The sequence below is a fragment of the Sciurus carolinensis genome, chromosome 6, assembly GCF_902686445.1.
Source record: "Sciurus carolinensis chromosome 6, mSciCar1.2, whole genome shotgun sequence".
Taxonomy (NCBI): domain Eukaryota; kingdom Metazoa; phylum Chordata; class Mammalia; order Rodentia; family Sciuridae; genus Sciurus; species Sciurus carolinensis.
The window spans coordinates 24768985-24783198 of record NC_062218.1 but is presented as its reverse complement, the minus strand read 5'-3'; positions in this window follow the sequence as shown (position 1 = coordinate 24783198).

Below are 14214 nucleotides of genomic sequence, written 5' to 3'. Positions count from 1 at the left end.
AAATTTTACAATACATTTTATATACATGAATTTCATTTTTCTAAGTCTGCCACTTCCAGTTCTGCTACATTTTGATCCTGTGGGCATTGGTTTTGTTATTGTTGTTACCGATAAAAGTTTAAGATCATCACATTCATAACTCCTCTTCACTTTCGCCTAACGTAAAATGTATTTTTCCACAGAAAATTCCACAAATGTTGCTGCATGATTGATTTAATAACACTTTTTGTTGGAAATTAGTTTTTTCTTTAAGGTGATGCTGGGATTTAGTTTACAGGAGACTCCTTTGTTGAGATGATTTTGCTTAGCATAAGTTTGGCTACTAAAACTTTTAACCAGAAGAATAATCTAATTTCCATCTTCTAGTTTTGCATTCATCTCATCATCTGGATACATATGGAATCTGCTTATCTCATGTTTAGAGAAAAGCTGTTCATGTTTCATGCATAGAATAAACAAGTAACCAGAATCTAATCAGTGCTAGGAAATTTAATAATCACTAAAGTGCAAAGCCAAACAACAAATCATCTCTTTTTCACTGAATTCTCAAAGGTGGAGAAGAAAAACTCCATGGTTTTAAAGAGTGATATGTGCCAAATAAGAACTAATCAATGTCCAAAAAGTGAATGAGGCCACATAATGAACACCTTCTTAATTAATAGATTTAAATGTCTCTATTGGGTTTTAAACAATTATACTAATGTCTTCTCTGAATAGTGAAGGTAGAAGGAAAAATATAATTGATATAATTATAGGTTGATACTTCTTATTATTTGATTTCACAAGTTCTATCCATTAGAAGATTAGGTGAGTTAAACATTTATTGCTTTCTTTTCTATTCACATGAAAAAATAAGGCTGAAATGTCTTGATAAATTATAGAATATGAAAATATTACTAACTTAAACAACTAAGTTCAGAAACTAGATTTCCAGGTTCTGAATTCACAGCTTCTACCTTGGATTCAGAATTAGAAAAAAAGAATCCCTTGTCTCCCTGACACCAATGACCGGCCCTATTCTCATTTGCTGGTACTATGGTCTCCCTTTACTTCACAGTCCCTCAGAATGGATTTTCCTGTTGCCATCTTCCTTTCATTGTTCCATCTTTTTAATTATTAGGATTTCTTCTTTGTCTATATAAAAGGTAGTTTGAAAGAAGTCAGTTTGGTTAATGATGTCCTAAGTACATTTTCATGGGAAAACGAAATCAGTAGCATCAGTACAAGTGACTAAGTTAGAATTAGCCAGTTTGATTTTGAACAACATTGACTAGAGTTATTTTATTTGAAGAAGTCTATGAATGAGCCAAATCAAAAAATGGAATTATATCTTACTCCTTTCACATTTATTTCCTTAAACTCTTAACTGTATTATAACATTTCTATATAAATATTTAAATCGGAAGCAAACATGTTTCTTTGATGTTCTTCAAATAACAGCTGCAGTCACTTATAAATGTACTTTCATTTCTTTAGGGAATAATTAAAAGTTTCAAATACTCTTTGAGTTAAAAAAATACTGACATTTCAAAGAGCAACAATTGTTTTTGTAGTACATGGATGTGATGAAGTACCAAAAGAGAATTAAAAACATTAAATTTTAAGGATGTAGTTGGCAATTACTAACAGGGCAACATCTCTCTACCAAATGGAAGACACATTCAGTGATATCCCCTTTCCCAATGTATCCACCATTTCTTAAGTTAAAAAAAAATAATAAAATCCAGCAGAAAACACTTCATTAATCAAGGAGAAAATACTTGACAGATAAAAAAAAAAAAGAGTAATTGTAAGCAATTGTAAAGAAATGAAAAAAGCCAGGCATGTAGTGCACACCTGTAATTCCAATGACTTAGGATGCTGAGGCAGGAGGATCACAAATTCAAAGTCAGCCTCAGCAAAGATGAGGTGCTAAGCAACTCAGTGAGAACCTGCCTCTAAATAGAAATTACAAAACAGGGCTGGTGATATGGCTCAGTGTTTGAGTGCCCCTGAGTTCAATCCTTGCTATCCCCGCCCCCCCCAAAAAAAGAAAAAACAGAAAAAAAAATGAAATAACCACGTCATTAGTACTTAGAGGTGAGGCTGTTAGAGAATTATTAAAAAGAATGCAAAGATGCCATTTTTCTGTGTGTACATGTATATTGCTGGGAATTGAACACAGAACCTCATACATGCTAGGTAAGTGCTCTAATCACTGAACTGGTCACTTATTCCCCACAAAGTTCTGTTTTGAAAGATCCAGTAAATAAGTCAGATACATAAATCCTTGAACAAAGCATGGTTTGGGAAACACAAAGTGATAATTTCCCTTCTTCATGAAAATCAGCAGTAAGTTGTGTATGTGTTCCATGCCAGTTATTTACTTATTGTATCTTCTTGGAGATGAAGACAGAGGGAGAGAAAATATAGATTCATGAAAGTATATGAAGGAATTAGCACATGGTATTGAAAAAGAAAAACTCTTTAAAAATGTGTTTGTTCAAGTCCTTAAACCATTTTATAATTGTGTTAATTTTTCTTTTGTTATGGAGTTGTGAGTTCTTTGTACACTTTGGATATTAACCCCTTACCAGAAATACAGCCTCCAAACATTTTCTCCCATTCTGTGGATTGTACTTTTATCTTGAATGTTTCCTTTGCTATGCAGAAGTTTTTCAATTTTTTTTTGTTTTACTAGTTTATTTTACCTTTGTTTCCTATGATTGCTAAAGCCAATGGAAAAATAAAACAAACCATTGCTAATCACCTTCAAACATGTTCTATTAGTTGACATTTCAAAAAGTCTCTCAAGGGCTGGGTTTGTGACTTAGCTGTAGCATGCTTACCCAGCATGTGTGAGGCCCTGGATTCAATCCTTAGCACCACATAAAAAAAAAAAAAAGAATTAAATAAATAAAGGTTTAAAAAAGTCATTCAATTTCAAGTTGGTACACAAAATTAAGGTGGTTTTTATTTATAACTTTTTAATTTTATAATGGTGCCAAAGTGATAACTATTCCTTTCTTCACTATCTGATATGATTATACTTCTTTTAGGATGAAAAATAGAACAGAGACACCAAAATTAAATTGCTCTTTCTCTTCCATGATAATAACATTATATTGAGTATCATACTTTTTTTCGTGATCTGTAGGAAGTCAGACGTTTAATAATCAAATGTAAAGATTTTTCATTTGAATACTAATAAGTAAAAAAATTGCTTTTTTTGTGTGTATGTTAATTTTCAATGTCCTTCTTTTACTTAAGTAATTTCTTTTTGCATGTGGTAGAGAGCACTGTACTGTCATCCACACAATCATCTGGATTGTTTATGTGAGGACACAGGGGGCAGCCACTTGTCTGATCAGGTAGAGTTTTGTTAAAGTAAAACGAATAAATGTTCACAGGTAACTCATCAAGGTGAAAATTGAGCTGTCTCTCTGGACAAGAAGTTAAAGAATAAGGAAACAGTATGGAAATATGGAAACAATGCTCTGCAGACAAAGAGAAAATGAATGATTCGGGAGTAAGGTAAACAGGAGTATAAGTGTAATGATTGAATATTGAAATGTTAAGATACGTGCTTGTCTGGTATTTTCAAATCAAAATGTCTCCATCTTTATGGAAACTTCAAAAGAAATATTAACCAGATAACTAGAATATAAATATACAGACCAAACTCTGGGACACAGAAATGATAAACAAACCTCTTTTCTAAGCATCTTCTCATGGGATGATAAGTTATCCCAAAGAGGATGAATTAAAATTAATGTAAAATAAAATAAAAATCAGTAGTTACATGTAAACTCCTAAAGTGATTATTGTTTTGAACTTTCAAGTACAGAATATCTTTCCCCAAAACAAATATGGATCATTTGGTCACTTACATGAATAAAAAGTTATTCCTAAGTCCTATACCAATTAGGAAGAATGAGATGAATATTACTCTCACATAGCAGAATTCTCAAATTAGACAGGTAGGATGGTGCTTAAAATCATTAGGAATGTTGTTTCCATGTATCATTCTACCTGCTTATTGCAGAGGATAGCTTTTGGTATCATTTTCCAAGGTCCTAGGTAGCTCTCAGAAATTACCTCATTACTTCTTCATTTTAAGAAGCAGGAAGAAAGGTGAAAGTGAGATAAAGACCCTATTTCCTCAAAGTCTGATTCTAGATGCCCCATTGCTATTATGCAATGCGTCCTCTCCAAAATATGCTTGTTCCAACAGGATTGTAATAAAAGGTAGAGTCTCTAGGAGGTTACTGTCACAATAGCTCGTCCCTCACTGTTGGGGTTCAGGGTTTATAAAGCAAGCTTCCTAAGGCTGCTGTCTAGCTTGAGGGCTTTCTTTTCCCCTTTCCTGAAATGTGAGGACACATCTTTCCTGCCTTCTGGAACACTCAGCAAGAAGACCTTACCATATGCAGAACTTGATCTGGAACTTTCCAGCACACAAAGTTGAAAGAAATAAATTTCTGCTGTTTATAAATCATATAATCTCATATTTTATTGCTTTAGCACCAAAAGACTAAGATACTTCAGAATGAGTCATAATGTCACACTTAGTGAGAAGAGAGACTGAGAAATAGTTCATTAATTGGAACACTGCTACATCCTATTGTGCAGGTCTAGCCTTAAGGTGAAAGGGATAAAGGAATATTTCAGTAGGTAAATCAAGGTCTCTCTATTTTTTCAAATTACTATAATACTGTTTATTTTGTTGATTCATTTTTTACCCTCTTTATTCCTTTTTTTCTTTCTCTCTGGGTCAACATGCCACTAGAGGATTATTTCTCAAAACCACTGGACTTAACCTTTAATTAAAATCCTCATAATAGGAACAAAAATCATCTAGATTCTGGTCTGTTCCCTGTCATAAAGGCCTTACATAATCGCAGAAGGTTAGTTGGTGGACATGAGTTTCAATTTCATTAATCTGAAATACAGTCTAAATTTAATTAGCTTAACAATTTTACAATATTTATTTATCTATGATACCACATATGAAACACTTATATGTGAATAAAAGTGTTTCTACAGCACATCACTTACTTAATTTTAAAGATTATCAATAAAAAATTAAACAACCAAGAGTAAAATTTATTTAATTATAATTGATCCTAAACAATACTTTTCCTAATTTTTAATTTTATTGTCACCTTTTTATTCTGAAATCCAGTGAATCTCGTTTTTTAGGTGATCAGCAAATTCATTCATTAATTTTACAAAAAGTTATTTAAAACCTAATAAACAACTGCTATTTTCATAAGAAATTATAATACATAGTAATATATTATGATGTAGAGCCATATCTTGAGTAGACTGCAATCTAAAAGTAAATACAAAAAATGTAAAACGAGGAACATATTTTAATGGAAACCTATAATATCGAGAATGATCATGGTTAATAGACCAGGGGATGTGCCTTTGCAAGATTTATTTCCATATCATTTGTCCACATAATGAAAGTAGAAAGTTCATTGGGTGTTTGAATCTCAGGTTCAGGTGTGAGAGTTTAGAGAGAGAACTTTGGAACTCATTGAGATATTGATGATAATAGAATCCAAGAAACTGGATAAAATACCTTACATAATTTTCAAAATTAATATTTAAAAAAAAAAAAAAAACTAAGTTAGTGCAACATTAACAGACATTCCAAAAGGGAATTCAGCCAAAAACACTGGGGGAAAAAGAATGGAGAGGGACAAAGAGGAGTAAAATACCATTTATTTATTTATTTTTTTTGTGTGGAAACCTGGAGAGGAGAGTGTTTCCAGCAGAAGGATGTGTGGTCATCTCCTTCAAGTGCTGCTTAAGAGGACTGAGAGGAAGTGGGGGGAATGACCAGTAGATTAGCCGTGGGTTTGTTAGTAGAGCAGTTTCAGAGAAATAGACCAACAAAGCCTGATTGATGTGGGTTTGGAAGAGAATAGTAGGAAAGAAATGGAGCCCGTGGCAACTCTTTCAAGGAATCTTACTGTGGGAAGGTTTCTATAATGAGCAGAAACTAGAAATGATATCCAGGTTTGTTCAATCATATATTTAAAAGTAAAAAATTAAAATCATCTGCCATGATGATGATAATCATCATAAAGGTAATGAAAAGGAAAAACTAAAATAAGCAAGAAAGTGGACAAGCCCTACATCAGTTGCCGTGCACAAGATATAAGGAATGAAATATCATTCAACTTATGTAGCACTTGTCCGCTTTCTTGCTTATTTCAGTTTTTCCTTTTCATTAACTTTATGATGATTATCATCATCATGGAAGATTATTTTAATTTTTTACTTTTAAATAAATGATTGAACAAACCTGGGTATCAGAATGAATCAAACACATTACCATATGTAAATGTATGATTACACAAGTGGTATGCCTCTACTTCATGTACAGAGAAACAAGATGTACCACATTTGTTTACAATAAAAATAAATTAATAAAAGGATATAAGGAATGAAGCTTATTGTGCATGTCAGATGGATGGCTTTCATTTCAATACAAATGATTTATAGTTTATGTTTTATGATGTAAATACTAGGATTAAAAAGAGAGAGGTGTCCAGGATGACACCATACTGGCTATGTAACAGAATAGAGCTGCATCTTTTGCTGAGGTGTGAAATGGAAATGGTCCAGATTTATTATGAATGGATTGAGTTTCATCTACCTTTGAGATATGGAAGTGGCAATCTCTAGTAGTTACTTAGATACTTAATGATAGCTATGAAAAATAAATATGATCACGATATGAAAAGGATATCCAAATAGATATGATTTTCACATAAATGGTCATTAAAGATAAGCCATCAACTGGCTAGTCTTTGAAAAGAATATGAAGTAAATAAGATGACATAAGCAATAACCCTTGCTGAATCAAGCACCATATATACCTGTTTTTGGAAAATTTCTCTCCAACAATATCAAAACTGGATGTGCTACATTACGTTTTTAATTCAGTCAACTTAATAGGTTTTTTATGCTTATGATAATTATATTAACTTCTTCAACTTCATTAATAATATTCCAAGACTGATTTGTAGAGTTTTCTAAGAAAAATATTTCCTAAAATCTTCCATTAGTAAATATCTCTGTATTTCTGTTGTTTCTCTTATGTTTGTACTAGATGATTTTAACAAAGCTTCACAAATAATATATTGTAGCTGTTTTGTCAAATTCTGACATTACTCTCTAGATTTTTTCCAACTTTCTTTATTCAGAGTACCCTTATGTTTTTGTCAATTTTTTCTGTAACATATTTTTCATTTGTCCCACTGAAGGTGATATTTTAGTTTGGCTACTTTTCTCCCCCTCCAATTGTCACCCTGCAGTTGTCCTACATCATTCCAGTTATTACTGTTTGAAAAGTTTAACTTTTTATGATAGATTTAGAAAATGGAATTTTCTAATGCAAAGATGAATGCCGCCTTAATACAAAGAAACCAAATCTTATCTAAAGTAGAGAAGAAAAGTTTTTTTTTTTTTTTTTTTTTTTTTTTTTTTTTTTTTTGTCAAAACATATCCTTTAATATTCTCCCATGTGGAATTTCCCTGAAATTTCACTGCCTTTGAAAACTTATAAAATAATTTTTACTGAATAAAATAAAGCATACAGGAATTTCTGAAAGACTTGTCCTTTGGCTGTAATACTTAGTAATGCATTAGACCACAGCTATAAGTCTTTCAAGAACATATTAGTTTGAAATTCTATTCCCTCTTTGAGAAATGCAAGATATTAAAAATGTATTTTGAAATTATTCTTTGATCCAAGGCTTTCTATCCAGAGGAAACAATACTTGTGGGAAGTTTTTCCCTCACATTGATAGATATTGAGTAAAATCATTTTCGAAAAATGTTACAAAGTAAATGGGGAAAACATTATATACACTGATGTTGAGATCTGCAAAGCACACTGGCCCAAGTGGGCTATTGCATAGATCTCACTTTGTTCTTAATGTAATGCAAATAGGTTAGGGCAACCTAAAATTTTTAGATAGAACTAAAATATATTCTAAGGAATATATTTACAAGTATATGATAAAATTTTAATATACATTATTTTTAACAAATATGTATCATTTCTTTATTTCATAAATATATATGGTTGTGTATCTTTGTATATGTGTGAATATATATTATGTATATTATGCATAGTGTTTGTGTGCATATAGAGAAGAGGAGGAGAGAGGGAGGGAGGATGTGAAGGGAGAGAACTCATAAGCAAAGTCCTGGCACTGAAATATCTCAGTCTAATTTTCATAACTGTCTTTAAGAGACAGACTGATTATGAAAAATTTAGAGACTAAAATAACCACTATTCAATATTCAATATTTTAGAGGCTCTTTTCCTAGGAGTTATGATAATATATAAAATGTCAAAATCTTAGTTCAGTTTGGATAAAATCTTATGAAAGAATATTAATACAAGCTATTATTTTTTAAATGAGAAAAAAGATTGGCCTTGGGAAGTTAGTCACTGAAATAATTTCTCTTGATTTCTTCTATAAGACTCACAGGTTTTGGACCACACCCTTGTGAAGTGAAACAATACAATAAGACTAAAATATGACATGTGAAGCCAAAGGCTCATTACAGTGCTGGAGTAATCTCAAACATCTTCACAGTCTGTAAGAGCACTATAATAAACTAGCTTCTGTGTCTCTTTGGAGCCGAGATAGAAAATGCAGTAGTGGTAGATGGACTCTTGTCTCTAACTCTTCACTTTCTCCCTATAAAATAATTTGATACTCATACTTTTTTCCCCATATGTGTCTAGCTAGAAAGAGTCCAGGCTTGATCCAGTATGTGACTTGTTTTGATTAATGTAATATTGTGATATGACTTTCAGGGACTGAGATTTTGGGTCTGTTCATCAAGCAACACTATTTAGCAAACACAAACCCAGACACACAGACACACACATACACACACACACACACACACTATCTAGCTATCCTTGAGGCCTTTCTTTTAGTTTTCAATCAGTCCCTCAAAGTCTGGAGAAAAGGAAGGGAATAAAAGTAACATTGGGAACTACAAAAAACAATTGATAATAGTTAGCTGTTCTTGGGCAAATATCTATATGACCATCAGAATAGGTTTTGTCTAAAATGCACAAACTCTGAACATTGATCATAAGTAAGAGTTGTATATGAAACATAATAATTTTAATAATCAGTTTATTCAATAACCTTTCTACTTCAAAAGCAGATAACCATGGTTTATTGATGTATTATAAACATAACTAGTGGAACTATTTTTCATTTTACATATCATTTTGTTTTTTAATTTTATTTGAAATTAAAATTTTATTTATTTTCATGGCAATTTGAATTTTTTTATAATTCAACTTGCAGAAATTCAGTACTGAGTATGGACTCCACACTTGTCTAATTACTGACATACATTAACAAATGAAATGTAGATTTTGGAAGTAACTTGGGTATCTTAATTATAAAATATTTCTTAATAGGACAGAAAATAATTTCCATTTTAAGGAACAAGAATGTATTAGGTGTTTGCAACTTAAAATATATTTTAAGAATTTGGCATCCTAGTTGGACACATTAGGGCATTGTTCCCTCTAGTGCTTGCTACCCAGTACTAAATTCAGAAAGGCAGGGGTTTTCTGTTTGCTAGAGACAGTGTTTTATTGCAACATAAGGAGTATACTCAGTGAATGTAAATTTTCATTAATAGCATAAGAAAAATTAATGATTGAAAAACAATTGCTTTTTAAGTGACCTTCAATATCTAGCAACATAGAACCAACTGATTCAGGAACAACATATGTTCAGTTTATCTAGATATGTTTAGTAAAAATATAGTGACTATTTTAGACAACATTTTCTTTAATATATATATTATTCTAGAAAACTGAGACTATTCTATATGATATAGACATATGTTACCTCACACACTGGTGTCTTGGAAAAGACTCAAACTTTCTTTATAAGAAAAACCTAGGCCCTACTCTTGGGCAACTTCTTGACCAAGATTTCTCAAATTTCAAAGTGGTGTAAATACATTTCTACAAGCTCAGTCTGCTTTATTATTTTCCTGAGGCTTGATGAGTCTTTGCTCTCTATTTCATATCTTTATTTAAGCTTTTAAAAAGAGTAAGTTGTAGTGCTATCTTACAACTATAGTAAAGATAAGCCATATGATGAATTCTGTAACAGCGTTAGTTCATATCAGGATGGGCTACAGCATAAATAGATAAAAAATGTTTTTTTAATTTATACTGACCACATTTATCAATATGAAGACAAACCCTTTTTTCATATTTAGGAACTCAATTTTACTTTATTCAGAGGTACATTTCTTTTTTTGGAGTTAAACTCCCTGAAATATTCAATAATGTTAAAAAATTAGAAAATGTTTCCAAAGATCTTAATGTTACAAAAATATTGCATGCATTTTGTATTGGTGTGCTCTGCTTTGAGAAAATATAAATGAAAACTCCTCAATATCAATAAATCTCTATGCCTACACAAAATTATAAATATATATTACATTTCCAATTTTTAATAGGATAAGTAAGCAATTTGATAACTGTTTTTCAAATTACCATCACTCTAACTAAAATACTTTGCAAGAATAACTTAGACAAGGAAAGATTTATTTTAGCTCATGTTTTCAGAGGTCTAATTCCATGTTCAGCTGACTCCAATGGTTTGGACCTCAGGTGAGGCAGAACATCTTGGTGGAAGGTCATGGTAGAGGAATGCTGCTCAGTTCATGGCAGTCAAGAAGCAGAGAAAGAGGTGGCAAAGGGACTGAGAAAAAAAATCATAGTCACCAAAACCACACCCTCAGTGACATACCTCCTGCAACTGTGCCACACCTGCCCAGTACCACTGCAACAACTGATGCTTCATATTTTATACATTAAAATGTTACTTCTCTCAGTATTAAGTACTCATCATAATTTTCTAAAGTTGGGTATAATATTTGAAATTCTAAGACTAAATATACTAATAGTAACTCTTCTTGGTAAATGTCAGCTCTATTCTTCTAAGTATAAATTACATATGTTTAATGAGGAAAACACATGTAAGTGCAAAAAAGATCCTTGAAATTTCATTCCTACTATGTTTACATAGTACTAGTACTGATTTTTTAAAATTTATTTTTATTGTGAACAAATAGGATACATCTTATTTCTCTGTACGTGAAGTAGAGGCATACTATTTGTGTAATCATACATTTACATAGGGTAATGGTGTTTGATTCATTCTGTTATTTTTTCCTTACCCCCACCCCTCTCACCCTACATTATGTGTCATTATCTGTTTATCAGCGAGATCATTTGTCCTTTGGCTTTTTGAGATTGGCTTATCTCACTTAGCATGATATACTCGAATTTCATCCATTTGCCTGCAAATGCCATAATTTTATTATGCTTTATGGCTGAGTAATATTCCATTGTATATATATACCACAATTTCTTTATCCATTCATCAATTGAAGGACATCTAGGTTGGTTCCACAATCTGACTATTGTGAATTGAGCAGCTATGAATATTGATGTGACTGTACCTCTGTAGTATGCTCATTTTAAGTCCTTTGGGTATAGGTCAAGGAGTGGGATAGCTGGGTCAAATGGTGATTCCATTACAAGGTTTCTTTTTTCTTATTTTTTATTGTAAACAAATGGGATACATGTTGTTTCTCTGTTTGTACATGGAGTAAAGGCATACCATTTGTGTAATCATAAATTTACATAGGGTAATGTTGTTTGATTCATTCTGTTATTTTTTCCCTTCCCCCCACCCCTCCAACCCCTCTTTTCCCTCTATACAGTCCTTCCTTCCCCCATTCTTGCCCCCCTCCCTAACCCTAACTCTAACTCTAAAACTAACCCCTCCCACGCCCCATTATGTGTACTCATCCACTTATCAGCGAGATCATTCTTCCTTTGGTTTTTTGAGATTGGCTTATCTCACTTAGCATGATATTCTCCAATTTCATCCATTTGCCTGCAATGCCATAATTTTATCATTCTTTATGGCTGAATAATATTCCATTGTATATATATGCCACAGTTTCTTTATCCATTCATCAACTGAAGGGCATCTAGGTTGGTTCCACAATCTGGCTATGGTGAATTGAGCAGCAATGAACATTGATGTGGCTGTATCTCTGTAGTATGCTGATTGTAAGTCCTTTGGGTATAGGCCAAGGAGTGGGATAGCTGGGTCAAATGGTGGTTCTATTCCAAGGTTTCTGAGGAAACTCCACACTACTTTCCAGAGTGGCTGCACTAATTTGCAACCCCACCAGCAATGTATGAATGTACCTTTTTCCCCACATCCTCGCAAACACCTACTGTTGCTTCTATTCTTGATATTCGCCATTCTAATTGGGGAGAGATGGAATCCTAGGGTAGTTTTGATTTGCATTTCTCTTATTACTAAAGATGTTGAACATTTTTTCATATGTTTGTTGATTGCTTGTAGATGTTCTTTGAAGTGTCTGTTCATTTCTTTAGCCCATTTGTTGACTGGGTTATTTGTATTCTTGGTGTAGTTTTTTGAGTTCTTTATCTATTCTGGAAATCAGTGCTCTATCTGAAGTATGAGTGGCAAAGATTTTCTCCCACTCTGTAGGTTCTCTCTTCACATTGCTAATAGTTTCCTTTGCTGACAGAAAGCTTTCAGTTTGAATCTATCCCAGTTATTGATTCTTGCTTTTATTTCTTGTGTATGGGAGTCTTGTTGAGGAAGTCTGATCCTAAACCAACATGTTGAAGATTTGAACCTACTTTTTCTTCTATAAGAGGAAGGGTCTCTGCTCTGATTCCGAGGTCCTTGATCCATTTTGAGTTTAGTTTTGTGCAGGGTGAGAGATAGGGGTTTAGTTTCATTTTGCTGCATATGGTTTTCCAGTTTTCCCCAGCACCATTTGTTGAAGAGGCTATCTTTTCTCCATTGCATGTTTTTGGCACGTTTGTCTAGTATGAGAAAATTGTATTTATTTGGTTTGTGTCTATGTCCTTGATTCTGTACCATTGATCTACCTGTCTATTTTGGTATCAATACCATGCCGTTTTTGTTACTATTGCTTTGTAGTATAGTTGAAGTTCTGGTATTGCGATACCCCCTGCTTCACTCTTCCTGCTAAGGATTGTTTTAGATACTCTGGGTTTCTTATTCTTCCAGATGAATTTCATGATTGCTTGCTCTATTTCTGTAGGGTACGTCATTAGGATTTTAATTGGAATTGCATTGAATCTGTATAGCACTTTTGATAGTATGGTCATTTTGACAATATTAATTCTGCCTATCCAAGAACATGGGAGATCTTTCCATCTTCTAAGGTCTTCCTCAATTTCTTTCTTCAATGTTTTGTAGTTTTCATTGTAGAGATCTTTTACCTCTTTGGTTAGATTGATTCCAAAGTATTTTATTTTTTTTTGAGGTTATTGCAAATGGAGTTGTTTTCCTCATTTCCCTTTCAGATGTTTCATCGCTTCTGTATAAAAATGCTTTAGATTTATGTGTGTTGATTTCATAGCTTGCTATTTTGCTGAATTTATTGATGAGGTCTAGAAGTTTTCTGGAGGAGTTTTTTGGATCCTCTAAATATAGAATCATGTCATCAGCAAATAGTGACAGCTTAAGTTTCTCTTTTCCAATTCGTATCCCTTTAATTTCTTTAGTCTGTCTAATTGCTGTGGCTAATGTTTCAAGAACGATGTTGAATAGAAGTGGTGAAGGAGGACGTCCCTGACTTGTTCCTGTTTTTAAAGGGAATGCTTTCAGTTTTTCTCCATTAAGAATGATGTTGGACATGGGCTTAGCATAAATAGCCTTTACAATGTTCAGGTATGTTCCTACTATCCTTATTTTTTCTAGTGTTTTGAGCATGAAGGGGTGTTGTATTTTGTCAAACACTTTTTCTGCATCAATTGAAATAACATGAGTCATATCTTTAAATCTATTGACATGATGAATTACATTTATGGATTTATGGATGTTAAACCATTCTTGCATTCCAGGGATGAACCCCACTTGATTGTGGTGCACAATTTTCTTAATATGTTTTTGGATACGGTTTGCCAGTGTTTTGTTACGTATCTTTGCATCCATATTTATCAAGGATATTGGTCTAAAATTTTCTTTCCTTGATGTGTCTTTGCCTGGTTTGGGTATGAGGGTGATATTAGCTTCATAGAATGAGTTTGGTAAGGTACCCTCCTTTTCTATTTCCTTGAATATTTTGAGAAGT